At 44.3% G+C, this 27,401-nt stretch overlaps 1 pseudogene; it reads left to right on the forward strand.

The window, feature by feature from the left end:
- Positions 1–2,780: 2,780 nt before the first annotated feature.
- On the forward strand, positions 2,781–27,390 carry LOC118092456 (large ribosomal subunit protein uL5 pseudogene; annotated as a pseudogene).
- Positions 27,391–27,401: the final 11 nt, after the last annotated feature.

Consider the following 27,401-nt stretch of genomic DNA (forward strand, 5'->3'; position numbering starts at 1 on the left):
CTGCTCATTGGCACTGAGTTCTTCCTTCAGCAACAAATGCAGCTCATTTCCTCTCCCAACACAATTCATTTGGAGCATCATGTTTTTCTGGAGTCCACTAACCAAAGTTCTTGAGGCAGGTTACCAGTATGAGTACCATGCAGTAGAATAATTAAGAGGTACTGGGGTAGAAGAACTAGGATTAAATACATCCTCCGCCCCCTGCCCCTCCCCTAGTTCTTCCAAGCAATTTATTGAGCATTCACCTTGAACTGCTTGAACAAAGCCACATGGAGATTAGATGGATTATATCTCGTCTTTACTGAGCATTTGTTCTTTTTTTTCTTTTCTTTTCTTTTTTTTGCAGTGGTGTTCTACAACAACAAGTTCTCATCCTGAATTCACCCTGATTTGCTAGAGGGATGAAGAGATGTATTTGCCAACTGTAATTTCTCATTTTAAATTCGCTTCTCTACAATTCTACAGCAGTGTGTGTGTGTGTGTGTGTGTGTGTGTGTGTGTGTGTGTGTGTGTTTAAAATCTTCCTGGAAATTTCATCAGCATTCTAGTGTGAATTTCTCCCGATAAACACATTTTTACATGCAGTTTTGACTCGTGTACACAGTATTGTAAGCAATTGCTTCTATTGTAATGCATATCTTGAACGCTTGAGTTTAGATTCCTGCATTGCAGGGGGCTGGGCTAGAGGACCCCCGGGGTCCCTTACAACTCTACAGCTCTATGATTTTATGATTCTATAAATACCAATTGTTGGGAATTGCAGGTGGGCAGAGTGCTATTATGCTCAGGTCCTTGCTTGCGTGCTTCCCAAAGGCAGCTGATTGGCCACTGTCAGAACAGGAAGCTGGACTAGAGGGGCCATTGGTCTGATCCTGCAGGCCTCCTCTTATATTATTATATTAAGAAATCACTGGAGTCCAGCAATGAGAAGGAGCTGCAATCTGCTTTGGGGGTGGATGAGGGCAGTCACTCTCCCTCCTGGAATGTTGGGAAATTCGATTGGAAACAGGAACAGGAATTTCCAATGTCTGCTGATTAGTCCTATGTCTGGAATCCAGCAAATATGATCAGTGTGCACTGCAGTGGTTATTAGCTGACAAGGAATACTTGATCCATGACTTTTCCCCATTTTCTTTTTTCTTAATTTTCTTTTTAAAATTTTCTTTACGCAACGAAGAATAAAAATGTGCACCCCACCACCGAGACCATTCCATTGCAACTATCCAACCTCCCGAAATTTCAACAGCTCTTGCGATGGTTTGACCCATTTCCCTTTTAACAGTACAAATTCTACAAACACCCTCCATATCTCCTTAAAAATAATTTCTCCTGCATATTCCCTGTCTTACCTTAATGGCACATGTTAATTTATCATTAAGAGCTATATCCCACACCTCTTTATACCATTCTTCCATTTTATATTCTGCTTGCCCTTTCCGCTTCCACTTCTGCTTGCCCCTATCATAATCCGTGCAGCTGTTAATAAATTTGTGAGCAAGTCATTCATAGCCTGCGAACCTTCCACCCCATTGTAAATTGATAATAATGCCAATTTTGGTCAGCTTTAACCCGGTGATTTCTGTTATCTCCTTAAACACCCTTTGCCAGAAAAATTGTACATACAGTACAATTACAATTACAATTTCCCCGTTTTCATTGTGTTTCTTTTCCATTGAAAAAAACAGCCCTTGCAATGACCCTTACTAAACGCTTGGGTTTCATAAATGTTAGGATTTAATTAGAGCCAAATCTGAGAAGTAGGCACACCCAAGTGTTTATTAGGGGTGGTAGGAAGTGTGCTTGAGCCACTGTTAAGAATCAGTAATTAGCGTAGGCATAAACACGAATTAAATTGGGCAGATTTCCTGTATTAGGACTGTATTAGCTCTAGGAGGAAGACCTTTCATTTCCTACAGACAGCCACCCAATCTTAAACAACTCCTCACCCACAATAATACCACCACCAGACTTAAAATGGACACTGGTACCAGAGCCTGCAATAAACCCAGATGCCAACTTTGCTGCCACATACACTCGGACAACACCATTACTGGCCCCAACAACATCCAACATACCATCTCAGGACTATTTAATTGCTCATCTTCTAACATTGTGTATGCCATCAAATGCCAAACAGTACCCTTCAGCTCTCTATATTGGACAAACAAGCCAAACCCTACGCCAAAGGATAAATGGACATAAATCTGACATCAGGAATCACAAGACAGAGAAACCAGTAGGAGAACACTTCAATCTCCCAGGACATTCTATACAAGATCTCAAAGTAGCTGTCTTATTACAGAAAAAATTCAGAAACAGACTGGAAAGAGAAGTTGCTGAATTGCAACTCATTACCAAGCTTAAAACCATGGAGAGACCTGGTCTGAATAAGGACATGGGATTCTTATCTCATTATACATGATAAAGCTTTCTTCAGCCATCTCACCCCTTGCTTTTTCCTGCAAGACCAATTGCAGTCGTTAACAGTCGTCAACAGGTTTACCACTCCTATCAGCCAATCACCAATTCCAACCACCCTTCTGAGTAATACCCCTCCCCACCCTCTGACTATACATAAGGGTCTGGTGACTTCTGTTTCAGTGTATCTGAAGAAGTGTGCATGCACACGAAAGCTCATACCTATGACAAACTTAGTTGGTCTCTAAGGTGCTACTGGAAGGAACTTTTTTATTTTATTTTTTATTAGGACAGTAATCCTAGCCAATCAACACATTTTAACTCAGTTCTGGGGCTGTCATGATCTCTTCCATGGCTCCAAGATGGCGCAACAGGACCAGGGGGAGAAGAAGAAACCCCTGCGGGAAATGTACATCCACAAACTTCGCTTGAACGTCTGTGTTGGGGAAAGTGGAGACAGGCTCAGCCGGGCAGCTCAAGTGCTGGAGCAGCTCACTAGGCCGGACTCCTGTTTTCTCAAGAGTTCAACACACAGCCAGGTCCTTTGGGATCAGGAGAAATGAGAAGATAGCCGTTCACTGCAATGTACGCTGGGGGCCAAAGCTGAGGAGATCTTGGAGAAAGGGCTGAAGGTGCAAGAATACGAGCTGAGGAGGAATAACTATTCTGACACCAGCAACTTTGGCTTTGGAATCCAGGAGCACGTTGATCTGGGAATGAAATACGATCCTGGTGTTGCTTCTGGGCAGGGCTGGTAATATTTGGGTCCAGCACCATAACAGCAAGGAGGAAGCCATGCGTCGGTTCCAGCAGAAGTATGAAGGCATCATCCTTCCTCATAAATCAAAAGTTTCCAGTATAAAAAAGAAAATAATTTTTCCCAATATAAAACAATATAAAAAAGTGTTAACTCGAAAGACTAATTTCCTCGTGAAAGAAGCCTGTGGGGATAGACCATTTGACGTTCAAAGCATTGAAAGTGCTAAATGTGAATAGGTATGAAAAGCTAATCTCCTGTGAGATAATGAGCTTTAGCACATCAAAGGAGGGAACTTTCCCTGGTTTATAAGAGACAAGAATTTTGGCTAGGGGGGAAAGCTGTGGGGTTAGCGCTGGAGTGATGTACCGGTAACCTGAAAGTTGTATTGTTGCCCTGCAGAGAAAAAATGGTGCTGAGCTTATTGTTGCCGCTGCTATGACATAAGCTGGTGTGTTTTGGGCTGCTGCTGCTGTAAGCCGCTCCATAAGTAGGCTCAGGTTGTATACATGTGTAAATAAACCAAATATCATGAAGACACCACAGTTGCCATTGTACCTAATCTTCCAAAGGAAACACAAATCCTGGGTGAGTGCCTGGAACCCTCGAAGTCTTGCACACTGACTGGGGTGGCATGTAACAATCCGTTGTGGAATAATGTAATAACGGTGCAATTAATGATGCGAAATTCTGCCACACGGGACCATGAGACTAATGGCATTTCTTTGTTTGGAAGCCGAAACGCAGCAGAACGGAAACAGTGCTGCATGCAGTGAATACAGCCTGGAGACAATGCGTTGTGGAATAATGTAATAACGGTGCAATTAATGGTGTGAAATTCTGCCACACGGGACCATGAGACTAATGGCATTTCTTTGTTTGGAAGCCGAAACGCAGCAGAACGGAAACAGTGCCGCATGCAGTGAATACAGCTTGGAAAGGCAATAAACGCCTCCTCACATCCCTAGTTGCCCAAAGAGCCAGCAAACAAACACGGGAGTTCCACTAAAGGCTGGCAGTCGCAAGGGCAGGTGTTGCCTCTGCCTAAAGGATTATAATGAAGGTTCCTGGCAGATATCTCTTGGGAGGGACAGCACCACTTTGAGAAGAACTACAGAAAACATATTCAATCTGGTTGTTGTCGCCCACCCAGCCTCTGCAGGCAAAGGCAGTCAGAGATGGATGATAGGAACACAGCAAGCTGCCTTATATGAGCCAGGCTGCTCAGTGGTGGCCTCCAGCTGTTCTTGGCCTTCAACTCCCATCAGCCCAAGCCAGCATAGCCAATGACCAGGAGCGATGGGCGGTGAAATCCAACAACATCTGAAGGGTACCATGTTGGCTGTCCCTTGTCTACACTGACCGGCAGCAGCTCGGGACACAGGAGTCTTTCCCAGCCTTCTCTGGGGGTGTCGGTGATGGAATTCAGGACCTTCTGCATGCAATGCATGTGTTCTGTCGCTGAGCACATCACCCTCACAGCTTGGACGATGACCTCAGCTGCTGGGCAGAATCGCATGGGGTTATCTATAAGAAGTACTGATGCAAAATGTGCCATTCCGTTTTCAAAGCCTGCTTTCATAACATGTCCCAGCTTGCTGAGAAACATCCTTGGGAATCTGCATCCTGACCTTAAAGCTTCCAGACTGTTATGGCTGAAGCCCACCCATGTCTGTGACGGTCTCTGATAAGACCATTTCTGTTGCCCAGCATCCATTTCTGAACAACATTCCTGAGTTGGTTGTTTAGTGGAAGGCTCCTGGGAAGCTCTGTTTTAATCAAGACTCCCCAAGTCCTTGATATATCTTGAGTACATCTTGCTAACAACATGCACTTCTGGGAATCCGACCCATCAAAATATCTAACTAAAAGGTCAGGTCACAAGATTTTGCTGGTTAGGTGGTAAAACAACGATGAGAGCTTTCTTCTCCTTTTTTCTTTGCCTGGTGATTGGTCTTGTTTGGATGTTCTAGTGGGTCACAAGCACGGACCTCCTCTACCCTGTAACCACCATTATAGAAAGGCCATGTTGGACTCAGATACGGAAGCTGCACAGAATCCTGTTCAGGGTTCCAGCCAGCCAGCCAGGTCATATTCCAGGATACTCTGCATGTGTGCCACATATTCAAAGTGCATGGCTCCCCCCACATAATCCTGGGTTGTTTGTTAAGGGTGCCGGAAATTATAGCTCTGTGAGGTGCTAACTACGGTGACTGGGAGTGGCTGCCGGGACCATATAACACCAGACCTGAGAGATCTACATTGGCTCCCAGTACGTTTCCAAGCACAATTCAAAGTGTTGGTGCTGACCTTGAAAGCCCTCAAAGGCCTCGGTCCAGTATACCTGAAAGAGCGTCTCCACCCCCAGCATTCAGCCCGGACACTGAGATCCAGCGCCGAGGGCCTTCTGGTGGTTTCCTCACTGCAAGAAGTGAGGTTACAGGGAACCAGGCAGAGGGTCTTCTCGGTAGTGGCACCCACCCTGTGGAACACCCTCCCATCAGATGTCAAGGAAATAAGCAGCTATCCTATTTAAAAAAAAAAGTCTGAAGGCAGCCCTGTTTGGGGAAATTGTTAATATTTAATGCTGTATTGTTTTTAATACTCGATTGGGAGCCGCCCAGAGTGGCTGGGGAAACTCAGCCAGAAGGGCGGGGCATAAATAAATTATTATTATTATTATTATTATTATTATTATTATTATTCCCAAGATTCTTTGCAGGGAAGTCATATGCTTTAGAGCAGGCATCCCCAAATTGCAGCCCTCCAGATGTTTTGGCCTACAACTCCCATGATCCCTAGCTAACAGGACCAGTGGTCGGGGAAGATGGAAATTGTAGTCCAAAACGTCTGGAGGGCCGAAGTTTGGGGAAGCCTGCTTTAAATGTATGGTGTGTACACAGCCAAAAGTTTGTTCCAATGCTCCATACGCGTTTTTTATTGCACCCTTCCAACATTTCATGTCCACTGGGCATGCTCAATACTCATTGAGCTGTTTCTGGTCTAGTACAGTTGTGCTTCTAAATATTTTTTTGGACTTTGCAAACCCTAAAGTTCCCCCTAAGCCTACCAAACAAAAAGCCACCTTTTTGTTTATGAATAGTTTTATCTACATGAAGATCCACACACTCTCCTGAACTTTGATGTAGAAGGAATCAGGGCTTTTTTCCTGCCGTAACTTGCTGTAACCCCTTTCTAGCACCTCTCGGGTGGGCACCATTGTCATTATAAGAGAACAAGGGAGGTGTTCATAGTGAGTTCTGGCACCTCTTTTTCTGGAAAAATAGCACTGGAAGGAATTATTTATTTAATACATTTGTTAGTCGCTTTGTCTTGCCCAGAGCAACCCAAAGCAACTTACAACCAACCACATGGCATATTCATATTCATATTTTTATTCATTCAAATTATATCCTGCCTTTCCTACCAAAGGAGCTCAGGGCAACAAACATATCAGTACTTAAAGAAAGCATTCCAAAACCAGTTAAGGACATTCTAAAAACAGATAAAAACCATATTTTATTTATTCTGTGAACTGCCCTGAGACCTCCAGGTATAGGGCAGTATATAAATTCAATATATAGTAGTAGTAGTAGTAGTAATAATAATAATAATAATAATAATAATAATAATAATAATAATAATAATATATTTCCACCTGTGATTTTAAGGTTGCCAGGAACAGTATCATTCAGCCATCAAATGCCCGGATGAACAGAGATGTTTTTGTTTTTTGTTTTTGTTTTTATACGTTTATTTAATTTTCAGATTTTGAAATTTACAATCGTCAAGCAACCAAAACAAAAAGAGAATTCCATAAATTCCCATCAACTCCCCTCCTCCCCCTTGTGGGTCCTTACGTTAACAGGAATGTTTTTAAACACCTCCGAAAAGTCGATAATGAGGGAGATACTGCAGATTACCAGGCAAAGCGTTCCACAGGTGGGGATCTGCCACCAAAAAGCCCCTGTCATGGGTCAACGCCAACTGGGTGGTTTCCAGGGGCACCATCACCAACAGGGCCTTGCCTCCAATCTTTGGGTCCATCTGTCAATCTGATTTTACAAATGCCTAATGAAATATGCTTGGCATTGCCATAAATCTCAAAGGCTCAGTTAGACAGCGCCAATAAGGCCCTGCCAGGTCATTTAGGAGTATTTGTAATCACCACCGCAGTCATTAGGGACCCAGGTGGCGCTGTGGGATAGACCACAGAGTAGGGCTTGCTGATCAGAAGGTCGGCGGTTCGAATCCCTGCGACGGGTTGAGCTCCCGTTGCTCGGTCCCAGCTCCTGCCAACCTAGCAGTTCGAAAGCACATCAAAGTGCAAGTAGATAAATAGGGACCACTCCGGCAGGAAGGTAAACGGCGTTTCCGTGCGCTGCTCTGGTTCGCCAGAAGCAGCTTTGTCATGCTGGCCACATGACCCGGAAGCTGTCTGCAGACAAACGCCGGCTCCCTTGGCCTATAGAGCAAGATGAGCGCCACAACCCCAGAGTCGGACACGACTGGACCTGATGGTCAGGGGCCCCTTTACCTTTACCTTACCGCAGTCATTATGAGAAATCTTACATTTATTGCATGACCCTCTGCCCGTTCACAGCCACCTGCAAACAGTCTTTCTGAACGATGACAGTTCTCGGACCATCCGATTTCTGCAATAAACATGAATAAAAGCAAAAACGACGGATCCCATATATTTCTGCAAAGCAGATGGCAGAGAGCAATCACAAGTGGGGGCCGCGCATCTTTTCTTGACATCAAGCCGAGCTGGGCACTTGTAGAAAGAGTCGAAACCAGTGTGCAGGTGTCAAGAGCGGTAGCTGAAACGAGATAAGGAGCCCGGAGAGACGTGGGAATTCCCCCCCCCCCCATCTCAGGAGAAAGCTCTTCCGGCTCTCAATGCCTTTGTTACAAAGGAAGGAAATGAATCAAACCAGAATCGGTCTTTGAGTCATTTTCCAGTGATAAGCAGCTCTTGGTCTGCCTGGCAGGCTTCTAGCAAAGTAATAAGATGCTGGAAGCCTGCCAGGCAGACCAAGAGAGAGAGAAAGCCTATCAACAGAAGCTGTATCTGGGCTTCCGGTTTTGCCGCGGATCGTTTAGCGGGCAGGAAAAGGAGCGCTGTAGCACCTTCAAACTTTGCTGGGCAAAGGGGGTGTTCCGCGTGGCTAGCGGACCCCAGGAAAGGTCGGGGAGGCGATCCTCGACCGAATGGTCGGTCGCGCCTGAACGTACTCTCAGCTTCCCGCAAGCACGGCGGAGGAGAGGAGAGACCAGGGCGCTGCGACGCAGATCATCGGGACCAGCAAAGAAGCCGAACCGCGCCCGAGCGATCGCGCCGGCAAAATTCCTCATATTTTAACCCCACCAATATACCCCCGAGCGTAAACTGATTGTGGCAAGAAGGGGCAACAAAAGCGCTGAGAGCGTCCCCCCCCCGCGCGCGTCGGAGACGGTGAGATAAAACGATACAACAAAGTGAGGCGGGGGAGAAGGGAAGGAACAAGCGGAAAGTTTATTTTTTAAAGAGACGCTATCGGGGGAAAACTTAACGTTTATTCAGAGGGGAGTATATATGGATCAATGTGTAGGAACCTGGTGGACTTTGAACTGATAGAAGCGCACACACACAAGCCTTGAGTCACGAAACAAAGTGGCAAAAAAAGGGAGGAGGGGATACTTTTGAGACAAAATGGCGACAAAGTTACAAATTGTATGACTAAGCAGACAAAGTCTTAGAGAACCGGGAAGTGACGAGGCGTGCATCGCCAGAAGCAACGGATATTTAAAGGGGCGCAATACAATTTAAGAGAGACAACATATATAGCCAGCGGCTTAAACTTATCCAATTTTATCAGCGAGTTCCCCTTGGCAGAAAGCAAACAAGACACTGTGTGGCACCGAGTGGACAAGCAGAGTCATGCCACAGGAAAATAAGAAACTAGAGAAAGTGAAGAAAGTGAATGCTGAGACTACATCACAAAGAAGAATATCACTAAATGAGCAAGAAATGGAACTTAAAGAACTGATTTTGAGTTTAAGGAGTGACATAAGTGAAATAAAACATGACCTGGCAGAAATTAAGACTGAGATGAATGAAAGAGTGAGAACCCTGGAGGATAAGGTGGAAAAGATCGAGGAGAAATATGAAATTATTGCAAAGGATACCCAGGAAACTAAAAACCACCTGGGAAAATTGGAAGAGACGGCAAATAAATCGGCAGAGACTATTCAAGAGCTGCAATCTAAAAACCAGGCTATAGAAAATATAGTGGAAAAGATCTCCAAGGAAAAAAGAGGTGGAAAGAGAGAAATGGAAGATATAAGAAAAGACCTTGATAAGCAAAAGGCGGCATTTGAAGCCCAACAAGATGCCCTAGCCCTTATGCAAATGAAATTAAGGGAGAAAACTCTGAGATTTCGAAATATTCCAGAACTACCACAAGAAAACATCGAGAACAGAGTGATTACAGCCTTGGCGAACTGGCTCCAAATAGAAGAACCGGAGATAGAATCAAGAATTGAAGAGGCCTTTAGGATCAACTCCAGGAAAGCAAGAATGAACAACTGGCCAGGAGACTGTTTGGTGACATTCACGACCTTATGGCTCAGAAACAAAATTTTACGGACTAAAGGGAAAAGGAAACTAATGATGGACGGTGCCGAGATAGTGGTCATGAAGGAGATTCCACCACATCTGCTGCAGAAAAGGAAAAAATACCAATTTCTGACCAAACATCTGCAAGCAAAAAAGATTTTCTTTAAATGGGAATACCCAGAGGGTCTTTCCCTGTTTTACAAGGGAAGATGGAGAAAATTTGAGTCGCCGGACACTGCTGATAAATTTTACAGGACTTACTCACAACAATTAGGGGGAGACTAATTTCGTCCCTCTATCTTCCCTTCCTATCTTTTTTTTTCCTCCATCCTTCCTTTTTCTTAATTTCTAATTTGATACATTGAATAAATATGAGTATTAAAGTAATTTCTTGGAACATTAATGGATTAAATAATAAAAAGAAGAGGAATAGGTCAAGTCATATATTGAACAAAGGAAAGTGGGATGTGATATGTCTCCAGGAGACACACGTAAACAAAAAACATGAAAGGGTCTTAAAAAATGAAAAATTGGGCGTAGATTTCGTAACATCAGATATGAAAAAGAAAAGAGGAGTAGTGATATACATAAAAAACAAATGGAACCCAGAATTGTTATGGAAAGACGACAAGGGCAGGATTGTCATAGTAAAAACACGGATTGAAGGAGAAAATTGGATCTGGGTGGGAGTATACGCCCCGAATGATAGTAAAGTGGCTTTTTTTAAAGAATTAGAAAACCAATTGATGAATTATTACGGAGATAAAATTATATTATTAGGAGATTTGAATGGTATTAATAATCCAATTTTAGATAAATCAGGCCCCTTTCAAAGGAAAAAACAAAATAAATTGCCAAAAATTTTTGATGAGCTGATGGAAAACTTAAGCATGGTGGATGCATGGAGACATAAACATCCCGCCCAAAAAGACTTCACTTATTTCTCGTACAGGCACCAAGTAGCGTCGAGAATAGACGCCATTTGGATCCCCAGGGAAATTGCGTTGAGAACAACACAAGTCGAGATAAGCCCACGTACGTTATCGGACCACAACCCGGTAACATTAACGCTAGCTCCAGAGGTAAAGGATAGAAGATGGAGGCTAAATGTGTTTTTGCTAAAGAATTCAAAAGCAATACAAGAAGTGTCTAAACAGTTTAAAGATTATATAGATATAAACAGTGGGGGAGAAGTGGATCCCACCATAGTCTGGGATGCAGGGAAAGCGGTATTGCGTGGGGCTTTCATCCAACAAAATACAAAGTTGAGGAGAATCAGAGAGGAGAAAAAGGAAAATCTGTTGCAAGAAATTAGAAAGAAAGAAAAAAAATTAACTAAAAAGGGAAATGAAGCCACAAAATATGAATTAAAAATTTTAAAATTGGAATATGAGAAATTGATTGACCATGAATTGGAACAAAATTTACAATTTTGGAAGTATAAAAATTTTAATTGGGCAAATAAACCAAGCAAATTACTAACATGGCAAATAAAGAAGAGACAAAAAGAGAAAATTATTAACAAGATTGAATTTAGAGATAGAATCCTCGAGAAATCAAGTGAGATTATGAAAGCCTTTCAAAATCATTACGAATCAGTCTACCAGAAAGAAGACACGAATCTGCAGAGAATAGAAGAGTTTATTAAAAAACATAAAATGCCACCAATACCACCGGGTAAGTTAACAGCATTAAATAAAGAAATAACAGTAGAAGAGATAAAGGAATCCCTGAAAATGATGAAAAATGGTAAGGCCCCAGGCCCAGATGGCCTACCAACGGAATTATATAAGACTCTGGAAGATATAATGTTAATTCCCCTGAAAGATTTATTTAATACAATACTGGAAAAGGGCATTATTCCGCAATCATGGGAAGAAGCGCAAATCATATTAATTCCAAAAACCAAGGCAGAAGCTCCAACACCAAATGATTTTAGACCAATCTCGCTTTTGAATAGTGATTACAAGATATTCGCAAAAGTGTTAGCGAGCAGATTATCCTCCATATTAGAAGATATAATCCAAAAAGATCAGGTTGGTTTTGTGAAGGGCAGATTTGCCAAAGATAATATAAGGAATATCATTAACATTATCGAACACTTAGAAAATAGAAGAGATAAACAAGCGGCAATCTTGTCCGTGGATGCGGAAAAGGCCTTTGACAGGGTAGCCTGGGATTTCATGCTAAAATTGATAGAAGATCTAAAACTGGGGGAAAGATTAGAGAAGGCAATAAAGGCTATTTATAAATCTCAAAATGCTAGATTAATTATAAATGGAAAATTTACTAATAAAATCAACATTAAGAGGGGGACAAGACAAGGTTGCCCCCTGTCACCCATTTTATTTATTATTACATTGGAAATACTATTAAACACAATTAGGAAAAAGGAGGATATAAAAGGAATTGTGGTGGGAAATAAAAGATATAAAGTAAAGGCCTTTGCCGACGATATCATAATAACCTCAGAAGAACCAATTATTAGCATCCCTAGCGCCATTCAATTGATAGAAGAATACGGGGAATTGGCGGGCTTGAAAATAAATTACAACAAGACAAAATTGTTAGTTAAAAACCTGGAGGAAAAAGAAGAGAAACTGTTACAAGAGATTACAAAACTTGAAATTAGCAAAAAAATGAGATATTTAGGAATTGAGATGACAACTAAAGCAATTGATTTGATACAGGATAATTACAAGGAAACTTGGAAACAAATTAGAAGGAAATTCGACGTATGGAGGAAATTAAAACTATCATTTATGGGCAGAATTTCAGTTATTAAGATGTGTGTAGTACCCAAAATGAATTTCCTTTTCCAAAACCTACCTTTGCTGGGAACTGAGAAGTACTTTAGGGATTGGAAAAGAGACATCGCGGAATTCATCTGGAACGGGAAAAAACCCCGAATAAAATATAAAATTTTAATAGATCATAAGGATAGAGGGGGATATGGCCTTCCGGATTTGGAAATTTATCACAACTCAGCGGCATTAGCTTGGATCAAAGAATGGGTAGAGTTAAAGAATTTTGATGTATTAGATTTAGAAGGTGACGGGCTAGGACACGGCTGGCATTATTATATGATGAAAGATAGAATAGATAAGAGGAACATCTTTATGTTCCATATTATTAGAAAGTCACTATTGAAAGTTTGGATAAAATATAGGAGATTTTTCGAACCAAAAACGCCCTGGTGGCTTTCCCCGGCTGAGTTATTGGCAGTAAGGAGACGCAACATGGACGGTACCTGGCCTACATACCGTATGCTCCTGGAGGAGAAAGAAGGAACAGTGAAATTAAAAGAATATATAGAAGTAAAACATTATTTAAATACGTGGCTGGATTATTTTCAAATTAATCAGAGGTTAGAAGTGGATAAGAAAGTGGGATTCGAAAAAAGTAAGTCAAATTTGGAAGAAATTTTAATTGAAAACAAAGGAAATTATATATCAAAACTATACCAGATATTATTAAAATGGGAAACAGAAGAGGAACTAACAAAAAATTATATGATTAAATGGAGCCAGGACCTGGGGAAGACAATCAGCATGCAAAAATGGGAACAGTTATGGAAAAGAGATTCGAGATTTACTCCTAATTACGATTTGATAGAGAATTTATATAAAATGCAAAATCAATGGCACTTAACGCCGGCCAAATTAGCTAAAATGTACCCAAGTGTAAATAATATCTGCTGGAGATGCCGTAAAGAAATAGGGACATATGTGCATGTATGGTGGAGTTGTGATCTTATCAAGGGATTCTGGGAGTTAATTTATAAAGAATTAAAGAAAATTTTGAAATACTCTTTTAAAAAACAACCAGAAATCTTCCTGCTAGGAATGTTAGGAGAGGACATAAAACCTATAGACAGATGTGTAGTGAGTTACGCGGTGACTTCAGCAAGACTCTTAGTGGCAAGAGCATGGAAATCCCAAGAAATCCCAAAAAAGGAGGATTGGCTACAAAAATTAATATCCTACTATAATGTAGCAAGAAAACACGAAATGTTGAAAGAAACAAACTTGGAGGACAATGCAAGGAAATGGGAATCACTTACCGTTTATTTCAGTATATATGTAGACAAACTGTCTCTCCTCTCTGATGCAACAGAGCTCTAGGAATATGAAGAAAGTAAATTAACTATATAAATGTAGTATTATATAGATATATATACATATATAGATATCATTGTTACTGTAACATTATTATTATTATTATTATTATTATTATTATTATTATTATTATCAATATTATTTTGGTTAAGTGAAAGTTATTTAAAAAAAAAAAAAAGAAGCAAGTACCTCCGGTATAAAATTGTATAAAATTGTATAAAACTGTGTGTGCGATTGATAACAACTATAATATGGATAAGTCTAATTTAGGTTGTGAAGGAACAGGGGTAGGGGTAGGATCAGGGGTGGGGGGAGGGGAAGGGGGTTTTGTATGTAATCGGTATTTTGTTGTTACGCCTTGTTTTTGCCTTGTTGGTTTTCGTTCTTTTTTAAAGTGTTGTATATGCACAAATTATTAATAAACTTTATTTTATTAAAAAAAAAAAAACAGAAGCTGTATCTCAGAGCACGATTCAGCTTCTCCACCGTCCTGTCCTTGACCCACTTGAGATCTCCTTGTACCAGGCAGTGGTTTCATATGTAATGTGGTTCTTTTTGTTTCGCTCTGCACCAGAACTGCTGCCTTCAGAAGAAGAAAAAACCCTGGCCGGCTGCCTCAGCGTCTCGCTGGCTCAGTCTCCCCCGAACTCGCAGCTCGGAACCACCTGTCACGGCACTCCAACCGACGGGCAGGCTCTTCCCCGGACTCAACTCTCAGGCCCCAGACTCTCAGCCTGGCGCCCCTGAGAGCCCAGCGCCCAGGTGCCCCACACCCCTAGTGCCTATGGGTAGGACGGCCCTGGTGGGAACCAAAAGACAAGCGTCCTGGTTTTCCTTTGAGAAATGCTTGAGGGCATGCTAACAGGGGCCTTGTACATTAGGGTCAATATTATTGAGTTGGATCCGGACTTTGCCTGCAGACCCACTGAAATCATAGCTAACTTAACATCCCCTGGATTTCAATGGCCCTACTTCAAGCCTTACTAAGTGCAGAAGAAGCCCATTATCACCCTGTTTTACCTGCCTAGCAAATGTCCCCGTCATGCTCCTTTTGAGGATGAAATAATGCTATTATAGATATATTCATTCCTAATGGAACTTCCAGCAAAATGCTGCCAGGCAGAGTGGCACTGCTCAGGATTACAGGAGGCCAGCCGTGCCGTGACCAGGAGACTCCATTTCATTCCCCATTCCTCTCCCCCCCCCCATAGCTGCCAAATTCCGGCCTGAGAAATAAGGGACTGGACTGGAAGTAGCAGACCGGAAGTAACGCTGCCGCCATTTTGGAACTGGGCGGAGCATGCTCAGAAGCTACTTTTGATGCTGCTCTACCCTGTTCCAAAATGGCCACCGCACCAGAAGTCACACTGCAGCCATTTTGGAACTGGGCAAAGCAGCATCAAAAGTCGCTTCTGAGCATGCTCAGCCCAGTTCCAAAATGGCCGCCGCGCCAGAATAAATCGGGGAAAAACAAAAAAATCCATTTTTTTCGGCTGGGGACAGCTGGAAAAACGGGGGTTTCCCGGGGAATATGGGAGACTTGGCAGCTATGCACCCCCCCCCCCGGCGCAGTCAGTCATAATTCTGTAGCCACTGAGCACAGCTTGGTCCTCACTGGACTGGTTTTTAGGGGTTCCCTGCCTTAGGGTTTGTTTTCCTTGAGGAGCTTGCATATCTCTGTAGATTCAGGGCTTTCCCAGACCTTCCAGTCCTTCCCTCTCACATGTAGGTATTGCTGCATTGTCTACATAAGCAAGGGGCTGGCATGCATAGCAGAAACAGAGGGAACAAATGGAAGCAGCTGCAAAGAAAAGTCGCACCGTAGAGTGTTCCTCTTCATATTCTCCACCAGAATACTCCATTCCATTTCCGCTAACACCTGCTTTTCTTGGATTGTTCCATTCCGCGCGCATCCCCGTACATTTTCTGTTCCCTCCCCCCCACCGACAGTCAATCAGTATTCCATGGCCAATGAGCATGCTTAGTTCCCGCTCCCACCCACCCCAAGACACACAGTCTCATCTGAACATCTGGAATTGAGTAAATAACTTATGGTGCTTCAGGTTAGGAACATAGGGAACTGCTTTATACCGAGTCAGACCATTGCTCAAAATTGTCTACAATGACTGGCAGCAGCTCTCGAGGGGTTCAGACAGGTAAGCACATCATGAACATATAGACCACAGGCACTGTGCGGCTCATAATTTGTGGGCTATGAGATCTTTCTGGGACCTGCTGCAGTCATAGCTTGAGCTCGGCTATTTATTTATTTAAAAGCATTGCTAGACCGCTTCATTTAAAAAAACAAAACAAAAAACTTAAAGAGGCACCCAAGAACACAACATGGAAAAACAACACAACTGTCTCCTAACAACAGAGATACAAACGTCACCCCAACGGTCTTTCAAAATCAGATTAAAAACAAAAAGTTCCGTGAAAACAGGGCCCAATCTTATGAGTCAGGGGAGAGCCTGGGCAAAGAAGTTATGTCTTTGCAAGACTTCTGAAGCGGCTGGTGAATGGTGCTTTGTGTACTAAGCATGGGAAATCCTTTCTATCTGAAGGACCGCGTTCCCAGGTGGCATACCCTTCAACATTTCTCCAATGAAAATAGGAATGTCTCATTTGATGATGATTATTTTACTACTGTATTTACACCCCACACATCATACTGGGTTGCCCCAGCCACTCTGGGCGGCTTCCAACATATATAAAAACATTAAACATTATGGAGGAAAAAAAAACCTTTCCTATACAGCAGGCACATCCAACAGGTAGATCGTGATCTACCGGTAGATCACTGGATGTCTGTGGTAGATCACTGGCTCCCCCCCCCCAAAGAATCTCACCAACTTTGGCTCCCCTAAAAAAAGCTCAGCAACTTTGACCTGAACCCCCCAAAATGGGGTAGATCACTGCTAGTTTTTAACTCTGTGAGAAGATCAGCCTCTTGGGATTTGGCCACCCCTGCTATACAGAATTGCCTCCAGACAGCTCGGGCATGGGATAACTCCATACCCTCCACCATTTCTCCAAAGAAAATAGGAAATAGACATCCTAAGGAAAAGTGGGACATTCTAAGATCAAATCAGAAACCGAGACGGCTTCTCTAAATCAGGGGCGTCCCTGGAAAATAGGGATACTTGGAGGGTTTGCGGTGGGTAACGCTCTGGGTTGCAGGAGGAGGGGGCACACTGACAGCTATGGTAGGGGTGGCAAACGTGTCCATGGACAGACAGGCACACCTCCATCCTTAATCGAAACAAGAGATGTTATTAGAGTTCAAGGCACATTCCAGCCAGGCAAGACCATCAGAGGAGGGTGCCGAGCACAGGTGTTCGCCTGGGCAGAGGAACAAGGGCCACACAGAGCCCAGACACCGAGATCCAGCTCCGAGCAGCTTCTGGCAGTTCACTTACTGTGAGAAGCAGCATTACAGGGGACCTGGCAGAGGGCCTTCTCGGTAGTGGCACCCGCCCTACTGTCAGATGTCAAAGAGCTAAGCAATTATAGGACTTCACGTAAATTTCAGAAGGCAGCCCTGTTTTAATGTTCGATGTTTCATTATGTTTCTGTATATTCTGGAAGCTGCCCAGAGTGGCTGGCACAACCCACTCAGATGGGTGGGGTACAAATAAAAAAACCATCATCATTATTATTATTTCCTGGAGGGCCTCATTTGATCCCCAGTCCCAAGGTACCCCACCCGTGATTTACATACTGGATTGGGCAGCATAGCAATCCACAGCTCTAAAGCAAACAGCTTTCATCCATTCTGTGGACCTTGTTTGTTTTCCTTTACAATGCCTGCAGGCACTTGACTGCAAAGTGTGCTAATTCATAAATCAGTTGGGGTGGGCAGCTTTTGTCCTCCCTCTTTTCTGGCAGGTAGCAAACAAGGCAAGGTTTCGAAGCTTGCTGAGACTGACGCCTGAAGCCCGGGCTTTCGCGTTCCTTTATAGTCAGGGCCGGCCCAGTGAAAATATTGTAAAACTGCTGGCAGACATAGACGGCAGGAAGTCACGCGGCGACTCCGAGGCAAGCTGCAATCTCTCCACCACATCCCTCTGTCTGCAGGATGGAGATAAGTGATTCCGATCTACCTTGCAGGGTTATTTTGAGGTTTACAAGATAATGTATGTGAAATTCTGAGAATACTCAGAAGCATCTCAGTGGGGGAAGAGTTGTAGCTCCATGTTAGCGCATCTGCTTCATGCGCCAACAGTCCCAGGTTCAATCCCTGGCATCTCCATGTAGGACTGGGAGAGACTCCTTATCCGTGGGGAGCCTCTGCCTGTCAGTGTAGACCAGGGGTCCCCAGACTACAGCCCGGGGGCCGGATGCGGCCCAATTGGCCTGCCAATCCGGCCCGCGCCGACCCCCGACCCCCGCCGCCGCCCGCCGCCCGCTCTTACGGCGCGCAGCGCGGCAGCGCTCTTCCGGGTCAGGAAAAAAGCACCAAAAATCCTTTGTGCGCATGCGTATGGGCCTCTCCCGACCCGGAAGAGGTCATTTCTGGTGCACTTCCGGGTCGGGGGAGGCCCATACACATGCGCACAACGGATTTTTGGCGCTTTTTTCACCCTGGAAGCGCGCCACCGCGCCAGTAAGCGCCCGTGCGCATGCGCACGGTCGCGCACTCCCCCGCCCGCTGGCCCGCATAGGCGCGCGCTCCCCCGCCCGCCGGCCCGCATAGGCGCGCACTCCCCCGTCCTCCGGCCCGCCGCGCGATCGGCGCGGTGGGAACCGGCCCAAACGCCGGTAAGTCTGGGGACCCCTGGTGTAGACAATACTGACCAATGGTCCATTTCAAACCTGCAAACATTCTTACTTGGGACATCAATGGGGGGGGGGAGTGACATGCCATCACTGGAGGAGGAAAAACTTACAACACATGTTGCTGAGTTCCCCAGACCAGACAGTGAGGCAATTGTATTTCATCCAGCAGAGCTTTACTTGCTACTGAAGGCAAATGAGCATAATGGTCACAAATCCAATACATTCAGGATTGGCCCCGTCCATAAGAAATCCAGTCGCAGCACTTACAATAAAACTTACAATGCTTATAATAAGACTATAGCATACAGAACCACACCAGAACAAAGAGATAGAAAGAGAAAGTAAATTACCCAGGCAGGCCCCCCTCCTGGCCTCTTATTATAGTCACCATGACCTCGACAGAAAGATAACAGAATCGGTTTAAACCAGCTGCACTCAGCTTCTCAGGAAGAATAACCAAAACAAGAAACGTCTGCCTGTTTCTTTCACACGGAAAACTTTCCAGACATTCCAAAATACTCTTGAACCAAGCAGAACAGGGAAGATCTCTACGCATCAGATCAATACTTTCTGTACTAAGAAATGCAAACTGACAGGAAGCGAAAGGGAGAAGGAGCATCTCTCCTCCACTGGGCAGGGAAGGTACGGACAGCCTCTGTAGGGAGATGATCCTTGCAGCACCTGCCGTGCCGGTGGCTCCTGCAGCAGGTGGGCCAGAGCTGCAGTCACTGGGCTCTGGGCTTCAGCAACAGCAGCAGCCTCTCATCTTCTGCCCTTTCTCCAGCAACCGCTAGGAGCCCCAAAAGGGGGGCTCGACAGGTTCATCCTACTCCCAGAGCTCAACAGCTGTTCTGGAGGGGGAAAGCGGGACATTCCCAGATCCAAAGCTGGGAATGGTTTTGTGAATCCAGGATGTCCCGGCAAAATCAGGGTGGTTGTGGGAGTCTGCTTTTTCAGTATGGGGCAGCTGCCTATGGACTCTTGCTTTTCTCATGCTTTGGGAAGCTGGGGGAATGCAGGGCTCTTCCTTCGGGGCCGCCTCACGACCCAGATGCTGTGGGGCTGTGCTCAGACTAATCCCAAATAATCCCAAAGCAGGTGAGTGGGTCACAGAGTGCTTCTCTTTCGACACTTGCTGTTCTTCTGCATTCCAGTAAGAGGATGCTGCTTCTGGTGAGCACTGGGAGGAAAGGTGCCCTTGTATATTACGGGACCCAGAGGGGCAGTTGGAGGTTTTGAGTCTTTGACCCTCTTGGTCTCCATTATCTCAGCAAAGTTCAGGTTGCAACCTGTCTGGCAGACAGGCTGCAGCGTGAAGAGCATTTCCTCCAACCAGCCAAGTCAGAGCAGGGGGGGAAAAACCCACACACTTCCTGGATCTGTTCCACTCTTACTCCGCTGCCTCCTTGTCTCCTGCTGCAACCACTGTTGTGTCCAGCCTGGCTCAAAATCTGGGAAGCGAACTGCAGGAAGGCTTTTGTGTGGTCAGTCACTAATCCCCATCAATTTAAATTGAATTTATGTTCTTCCCCCCCCTTCCACCCCACCTGGGGTTAGAGCAGATTATGTGAGTACAGAGGGAACGTAGGAATTCAAATCTGATCGATTTGGCTCAGTGCTGTCTACACACTAACCGGCAACGGCTCTCTAGGCTTTTGCTGCAGAAATGTGGAGAGATGAATTTAAGGGCTGGGGGGAAGTGAGTAACAGAGAGACCAGAAATGGACACTAGTTACAGGTAGGTAGCCGTGTTGGTCTGAGTCGAAGCAAAATAAAAAAATTCCTACAGTAGCACCTTAAAGACCAACTAAGTTTTTATTTTGGTATGAGCTTTCGTGTGCATGCACACTTCTTCAGATACCAAGAAACAGAATCAACCAGACCCTTATTTATATTCAGAGGGTGGGGGGTGGGAATGGGTGATGGGCTGATAGGAGTGGTAAACCTGTTGATGGCTGTTAACGGCTGCTGATGACTGCAATTGCTCACGTCCTTCTATTCCTATATGCAATTAAAAAAAACAAGTGAAACAATTCAGACAAAAGCAGCAGAGTATAGATTCAACAAAAGAGACATGGCGGCTCCAGTAAACTGCCCAAGGTCAGGAAACAGAGGTAATCCTTCAGCACACAAGAGAAGCTGTACAATGAAAGTGTTAGTTGCATCTCTGTAGGGAGGGAAATCCCAAAATGTAGTGTCTGCCACAAAGAAAGTCTTCCCCCTTTATATACCTTTTCTTATACAAATGATTCAGTCCACAATTAATTACCCCAATTAGGCCTTAACAATGGAGCAATCCTTCTACTACTAGCTTTGACTCCTTTCCAACTGGTTTTGACGCTCTTCCAGCAAGTCTTGGTGCCTTTCCAAGAGAAACCAGCCCTCTGAGGGATGGCGCTATATTGTTTTGGACACTCACAGATGGGCCTGGAATGCAGACAGGACGCATAGTGACCTTAAAGGTAAAGGTAAAGGGACCCCTGACCATTAGGTCCAGTCGTGACCGACTCTGGGGTTGCGGCGCTCATCTTGCATTATTGGCCGAGGGAGCCGGCGTACAGCTTCCAGGTCATGTGGCCAGCATGACAAAGCCGCTTCTGGCAAACCAGAGCAGCACACGGAAACGCCGTTTACCTTCCTGCTGTAGTGGTACCTATTTATCTACTTGCACTTTGATGTGCTTTCGAACTGCTAGGTTGGCAGGAGCAAAACTTGCAATCACTTACCCAAACTTCCTAAATTAACTACTGGCTGGTAAAACAGATCACTTCCTTTCAAGCTTTAAACTTCCTGTTTCTTCTCCAAGATAGTTAGTTCAAGCTAGTTACAGCATGAGCTAGGAGCATGTAGGGCTGGCCGATGTCTGGTTTTCAGCATTGCGATACACTGATAGATCACAATGTCTGAAATAATGCTCTGTGTGGCATTGGTTTTTCCCATATTGTGATTTTACACACACACACATCATGATTCGCAATATATTGCCAGGTCAAAATGAGCAGTTGGGTTACAGCCAGCTAAGTTGTACTTAGAGTAGACCCATTGAAATTAAGAGAGAGTCATGTCAATTAATACCCAAGTCTGCCAGCTCCAATAGAGTTGCCATTTTCACCCATGCTGCTCCCTTACTCAGCAGGGATTTACCAGTTCAAGTTTCAACTACAAGCCAAAAACCAAGAACAAATCATCTTTGGCTAACTTCTCCTTTATGTTACCTTTTGAAAGAACCATGTATGTTGAGGAGGAAGCTGCTCTAGCTTTCCGCACTTGGCTCCCCCACCCCCACCCGTCATTCCATCATGCCTAAAAATGCCTTTGGAGTATTGATGGATTGCGACAGCCTTAACATCTGCTTTTCTGAAGCCAACCCATTTCACAAACTTGCTCACTAAAGACCAGCTGGTAGCAAGTCACTGCTGGCAGCCTCTTGTGCAACTGGCTGGATAGAAATCTGTTCTCGGCATCTTGACCTCAGTAACACTTTGGCGTAAAATGTTTGGGGTCCTGTTCAAAGTAGACAAGTTTTGCCCAAAGTTCTGCTTGGCAAGAAGGGCCACAGCAGTGACTACAGAAGTGGATAAGAATCTGAACTGGCTGAGTTCAGAATGGAAGGGAATCTGAAATAACTTGATTCAGAACTGTTTCTTTCGTGCCAAGCTTTTTCGGAGACATTTCAGTGAAAGCGTGGGTTTTCCTGAGTTTTTCACCCTTCCAATTCTACCCTGCCAGCCCTCCACTGCTTTCCATCTACCTGGGACCCCAAATTTCCCCTTGATCCCATCCCCTCCTTGCCTCTGAAAACTATACCTCCACAGGGATGGGAGAAAATGTCAGAGAATCATAGAATTAGAATCATAGAATCGTAGAGTTGGAAGAGACCACGAGGGCCATCCAGTCCAACCCCCTGCCAAGCAGGAAACACCATCAAAGCATTCTTTACATATGCCTCTCAAGCCTCTGCTTAAAGACCTCCAAAGAAGGAGACTCCACCACACTCCTTGGTAGCAAATTCCACTGCCGAACAGCTCTTACTGTCAGGAAGTTCTTTCTAATGTTTAGGTGGAATCTTCTTTCTTGTAGTTTGAATCCATTGCTCCGTGTCCGCTTCTCTGGAGCAGCAGAAAACAACCTTTCTCCCTCTTCTATATGACATCCTTTTATATGTTTGAACATGGCTATCCTATCACCCCTTAACCTTCTCTTCTCCAGGCTAAACATACCTAGCTCCCTAAGCCGTTCCTCATAAGGCATCGTTTCCAGGCCTTTGACCATTTTGGTTGCCCTCTTCTGGACACGTTCAAGCTTGTCAGTATACAAAAGTATATATATTCTAGAGTTGGAAGTGACCCTGATCGAGATCTACTGGGGTGTCCCTGGTTGACCCCCCCCCAAAAAAAAGCTCAACAACTTTGGTCAATCCAATGGGTAGATCACTACCATCTTTTTATATAGTGGGAGTAGATTACAGTCTCTTGGGAGTTGGACATGCCTGATCTAGTGCAACAACCTGCAGTGCAGGAATATGCAGTTTTCCCATACAGAAGTGCAAATTGGGAGAAGGCAGTGCTTCAGTTTGCATATTGTTTCAGAAAGTGCGAATTGGGAATGTTCATCTTTAGATGCAAACTGAATCGAATTTCTCCTCCATCCCTGCTCTCTGAGTAGTGGTGACCGGATCGTGAAAGGGAGATAAGTTCCTTGGGCTTTAGCATTAGGCACCAAAGGTTTACCAACAAGATATCCCAGAGCAAACTGAAGTTTGCCCAGGTTGCCAAGTTTAAGGACCCTGAAATTCTGGCAAACTTCAATTCACAGGGATTTTTGTGCAGAGAACTTCCCATTGGTAAGGCTTTGGGGCCTCATAAAAGTCTGAGGAGCAGCCCTTTGCCTTGTGCCCTCCTGGTGGGTAGGTTTGTGGACAGGAGAGCGAGAATAAGTTGGCCTGAGCTTACTTACAAGCTGATCATAAATCTTCCCAACACACTGAGTTTTGTGTGGCCACTTAGGCATTGCCAAAATAGAAGACATAGTTTTGAATAAGAGTTAGGCTTGTTCTATTGCATTTATATATCATTTTTCCCACACAAAAAAGTCCCAAAACAATTTACTACCAAGTTAGAAAAATACAATTATGACAAATGTGTTAAAAAAAAATAGAGCTAACAAACAATACAATTCCCTAGTGCTGCCCAGGAAAATGCCCAGGAAAACAAGAGCATCTTTGCCTGGCACTGAAACATTGGCAAGATTGCCATCTCCCAGAGGGGGCATTTCACCAGTGTGGGGGGAGGGGGTGCTGAAAGAAAATGTCAAATATGCTATTTTCTATGGATAGAAGCCACTTGGAAATAATTACTATAATTTCAAAGAGACGCGCGATGCACCTCTGGAATCTTGCAATGGGCAAGAGTAATGTAAATAAATAAGTGAACGAACAGTAACAGACTGATTTGTGCCGAGATTGACTGAAGCTTCGTTCAGTTTTCTTTGCAGGGTGGGGATGAAGAAGGAAATTGCCTTGCCATTTCGATATTTGTCTCTTGTAACAGGGACGTTATGCTTCCTTCGTTTCCAAATGTTCTTTGTAAACTGCTCTGGTCTGATTTGATAAAGGAAGGTGAGGTTCAAATTATTTGACATGAGCACGACTTTCCTGGGCCTTCCCTAGATGCTGCCACAGGTTTTTCCCCTGGCGCGGGAGAGCTCTTGCGGCTCACATTCCTGCGGCTTTGGGTAAAGCACACGGCCTGCCCATCTTCCGCCAGGGTTCACTGAGATGCCAGGCACAATGGCCCTTTGATCTTGTAGCTCCAAGACATCTGTGTCATTTTTGTTCTGCGAGCCAAGAGGATCAAATGAATTCCTTGTATACACATCGCAGTTGCAACCACCAGTACCCAGGAACTTCCTGTTCAGGGACAGGGTGGGGAGACACAAAGCAATTGTGTTCTGCGAGGATGAGATCGTTCACCCTCCACCTCCGATTATCTGCCCGGCCGCCTCTCAGAGACTGTATCCCTCATTTCCAGAGAGAGACTCGAGGTTGCCTGTGGAAGCAGAAAGAACAAAGAGTCCCGTGGCACCTGAAAGTCTACCCAATTTATTATGGCAGTGTTCCCAAACCTTTTTCACCACTGACCACTTTAAAATTGCTGAAAGGGGCGCAAACTTTAATAAAATATCGGGGGCAGGTAAACCCCACTCTGCAAAATCGATCACAAGACACGGCACATGCACACCATCAATTTGGGGGGCAGAGGCCCTCAAATATTTTATTGGGGGGGGGCAAAGGGCCCTTGGTCCCTAAGAGTTGGCACCCATGCTGTCTCTCAGCTCAGTCATAATGCACTGTGCCAGAGGCTGTATGATTTATTTTTAATTGTATTTTTATTGCTTCTTAAACTTCTTTTTTTAAAAAAAAATTATCAAAAATTTGGGCTCATTACATTCATTATCTTTACAAATTCTATAATCCTCAAATAAAAATTCAACTTAGTATAGTAATAATAACAACAACTCTTAAAGTTCAAACCTAAAGTTACAAAAATTCCCGATGATCGACTTCCACACTACTTTCTTCTGCTGTTTTTATATTCATGTGTTTGGTTGCGCGGCATAACATTCCTTATTGTTTCAGTCTATTTTCAACATTCTTCATATCGTTTTTAAACATTCATCCTCTTTTTTTGTACTTATATTTTCTTGTTTAATCCTCTTTTTGTCTATATATAAATATATGTGTGTGTATTTATTTATTTTTATTTTTTATTTTTTACTATACATTGTACTTGTATTTTCTATCTGTATGTCCAATAAAGATTTCTAATTTGTTGTTATGGGTTTGTTTCCTCCTTCTTATACTTCTTATAAATTGCATTTTTCCTGCTTTCCATAGAATTCAAATCATAATATAGCAAAATGCAACATAATAGATGAAAGAAGCAAGTAATATACATTTAAAAAAATCAGTACGGATATTTAACTTTTGATGGATGTGCCACCTGATGTTTTCAACCACAAATCCACAGGTATGCTACCAACCACTCGAATGAGACTCCTGGACGATTTGGCCACAGTTTAATAACTTTATTGGACCACAGTCCCATCAAATGCAGGAAGTGTTATTCTCAGTTATGGGACGATGAAGGCATTTATATGCCCGCTTCCTCCAAGGAGCTCAAGGTGGCAAACATCAGAGACAGGTTTAGGGGTAGCGTGACCAGTTCAGGTGCACTGGGCACAGACCCTCAGGGGGCGCCCCAACTATGATGCAGAATGGAAGGCAAGAGGTGGGGGTGGGGGCTGAATTTAAGCATCACATAGGGTGCTGCTGAAATTCTTAGATCCCAAAGTCCGTCACTGCACACACAGTTCTCCCCTTCCCTGTTTTATCCTAAGAACAACCCTGTGAGTTAGGCTAGGCTGAGACACAGTGACCGGCCCACGATCACCCAGTGAGCTTGATGGCTGAGTGACAGTTTGAACTCTAGCCTCCCAAGTCCTAATCTGATGCTTTAACCACTGCACCACGCTACTTGGAGCAGGGCTGCCCCTAGGGTGGCACAGGGCCTGGGGCAAATCCCACTGTGTATCCCCTCCCATTGCTTTCATCCACCCTCTTCTCAACGCTGCCACTCCTCTTCCTCATGGCAATTGCAGTGGCTCCTCATCCAGCTTACTTTTTGTTGTCGTTTTGATCTGTCTTTAATGTGGGTGACCTCTCCCCCATCCTTCTGGCTTACTTTCCCCCTACCCCATTTGCCATTGTTTTAGCAGTGCCAGCCCCAAGGGAGACCTTCCCCATCTCCCTTGGTGTCTATCTACAAAGGCAAGAGGTGGAGATCCTCACCAGGTGGGGAGATGCAGAACGGCTGCTGGAAGAAGAAGTCATAGACACCAGCATCACTGCGCCTGGGGTGGGTGGGTGGGTGCCCCAAAGCATGGGCCCTGGGGCAGTTTCCCCTAGCCCCCTTCCCCAGAGAGGACCCCCTGCGTTGGGTGTGGAGAATTATAAGCAGCAGAAAATGAAAAACAGAAAGTACCGATGGTGATAATTGCATTTTTAACAGTGGCCATTCACAACACAAACCCAATTTATTGATACCATGGACATCCTGGTATGTGAAAAGCTAATTCACATACAATGCAATTTTTAAAAATAACCTTTGTGCTGATTCAATGTTCAGTGGGTTGTAATTTATTGCCTCCTAGACTCTGTTTTTTGACTCATCAACCTTACTGCGCCTTTCCTTCTCTCCCACATTCAAGCTATTTCTCTTCTCTTGCTTCCTGTCTGTCTCGCTCTTTTCTCTTCCCCTTCATTTCAGTCTGTACCAAGAGGATGCCTCTGTCCCAGGATTCCAGCCAAAATCCACAGAGGATGAGACTGGTTTCACCATCCTCCTTTCTTTTCAAGATTCCTCCTCCTAGGCTGGCTCTTCCTCTCTAATTTCCCAGGGTTGTGAAAAGCAATCTGTCCCCCTTTCCAGTTCCTGACTCATTTGTCTCCAGCAAATAGTTCCCACCTGACATTCCATCTAGGGGGAATACATTCCCAGGGATAACAGCCAGGTCAAACCAACAGACACTGGGTAATTTTTCTTCATTCCCTCCCACAGATAGTCATCTCCCACTTCCCTCACCCGTTCTGCAGGCTCCTGGGAAAACCAAGGTGTTTAGAAAAGTATCGGGAGAGTGTCAGCAGCAAGCATTTCTAACAAAGAAGTTC

The sequence above is a fragment of the Zootoca vivipara genome, chromosome 13 (assembly GCF_965207765.1).
Source record: "Zootoca vivipara chromosome 13, rZooViv2.hap1.1, whole genome shotgun sequence".
Lineage (NCBI taxonomy): Eukaryota > Metazoa > Chordata > Lepidosauria > Squamata > Lacertidae > Zootoca > Zootoca vivipara.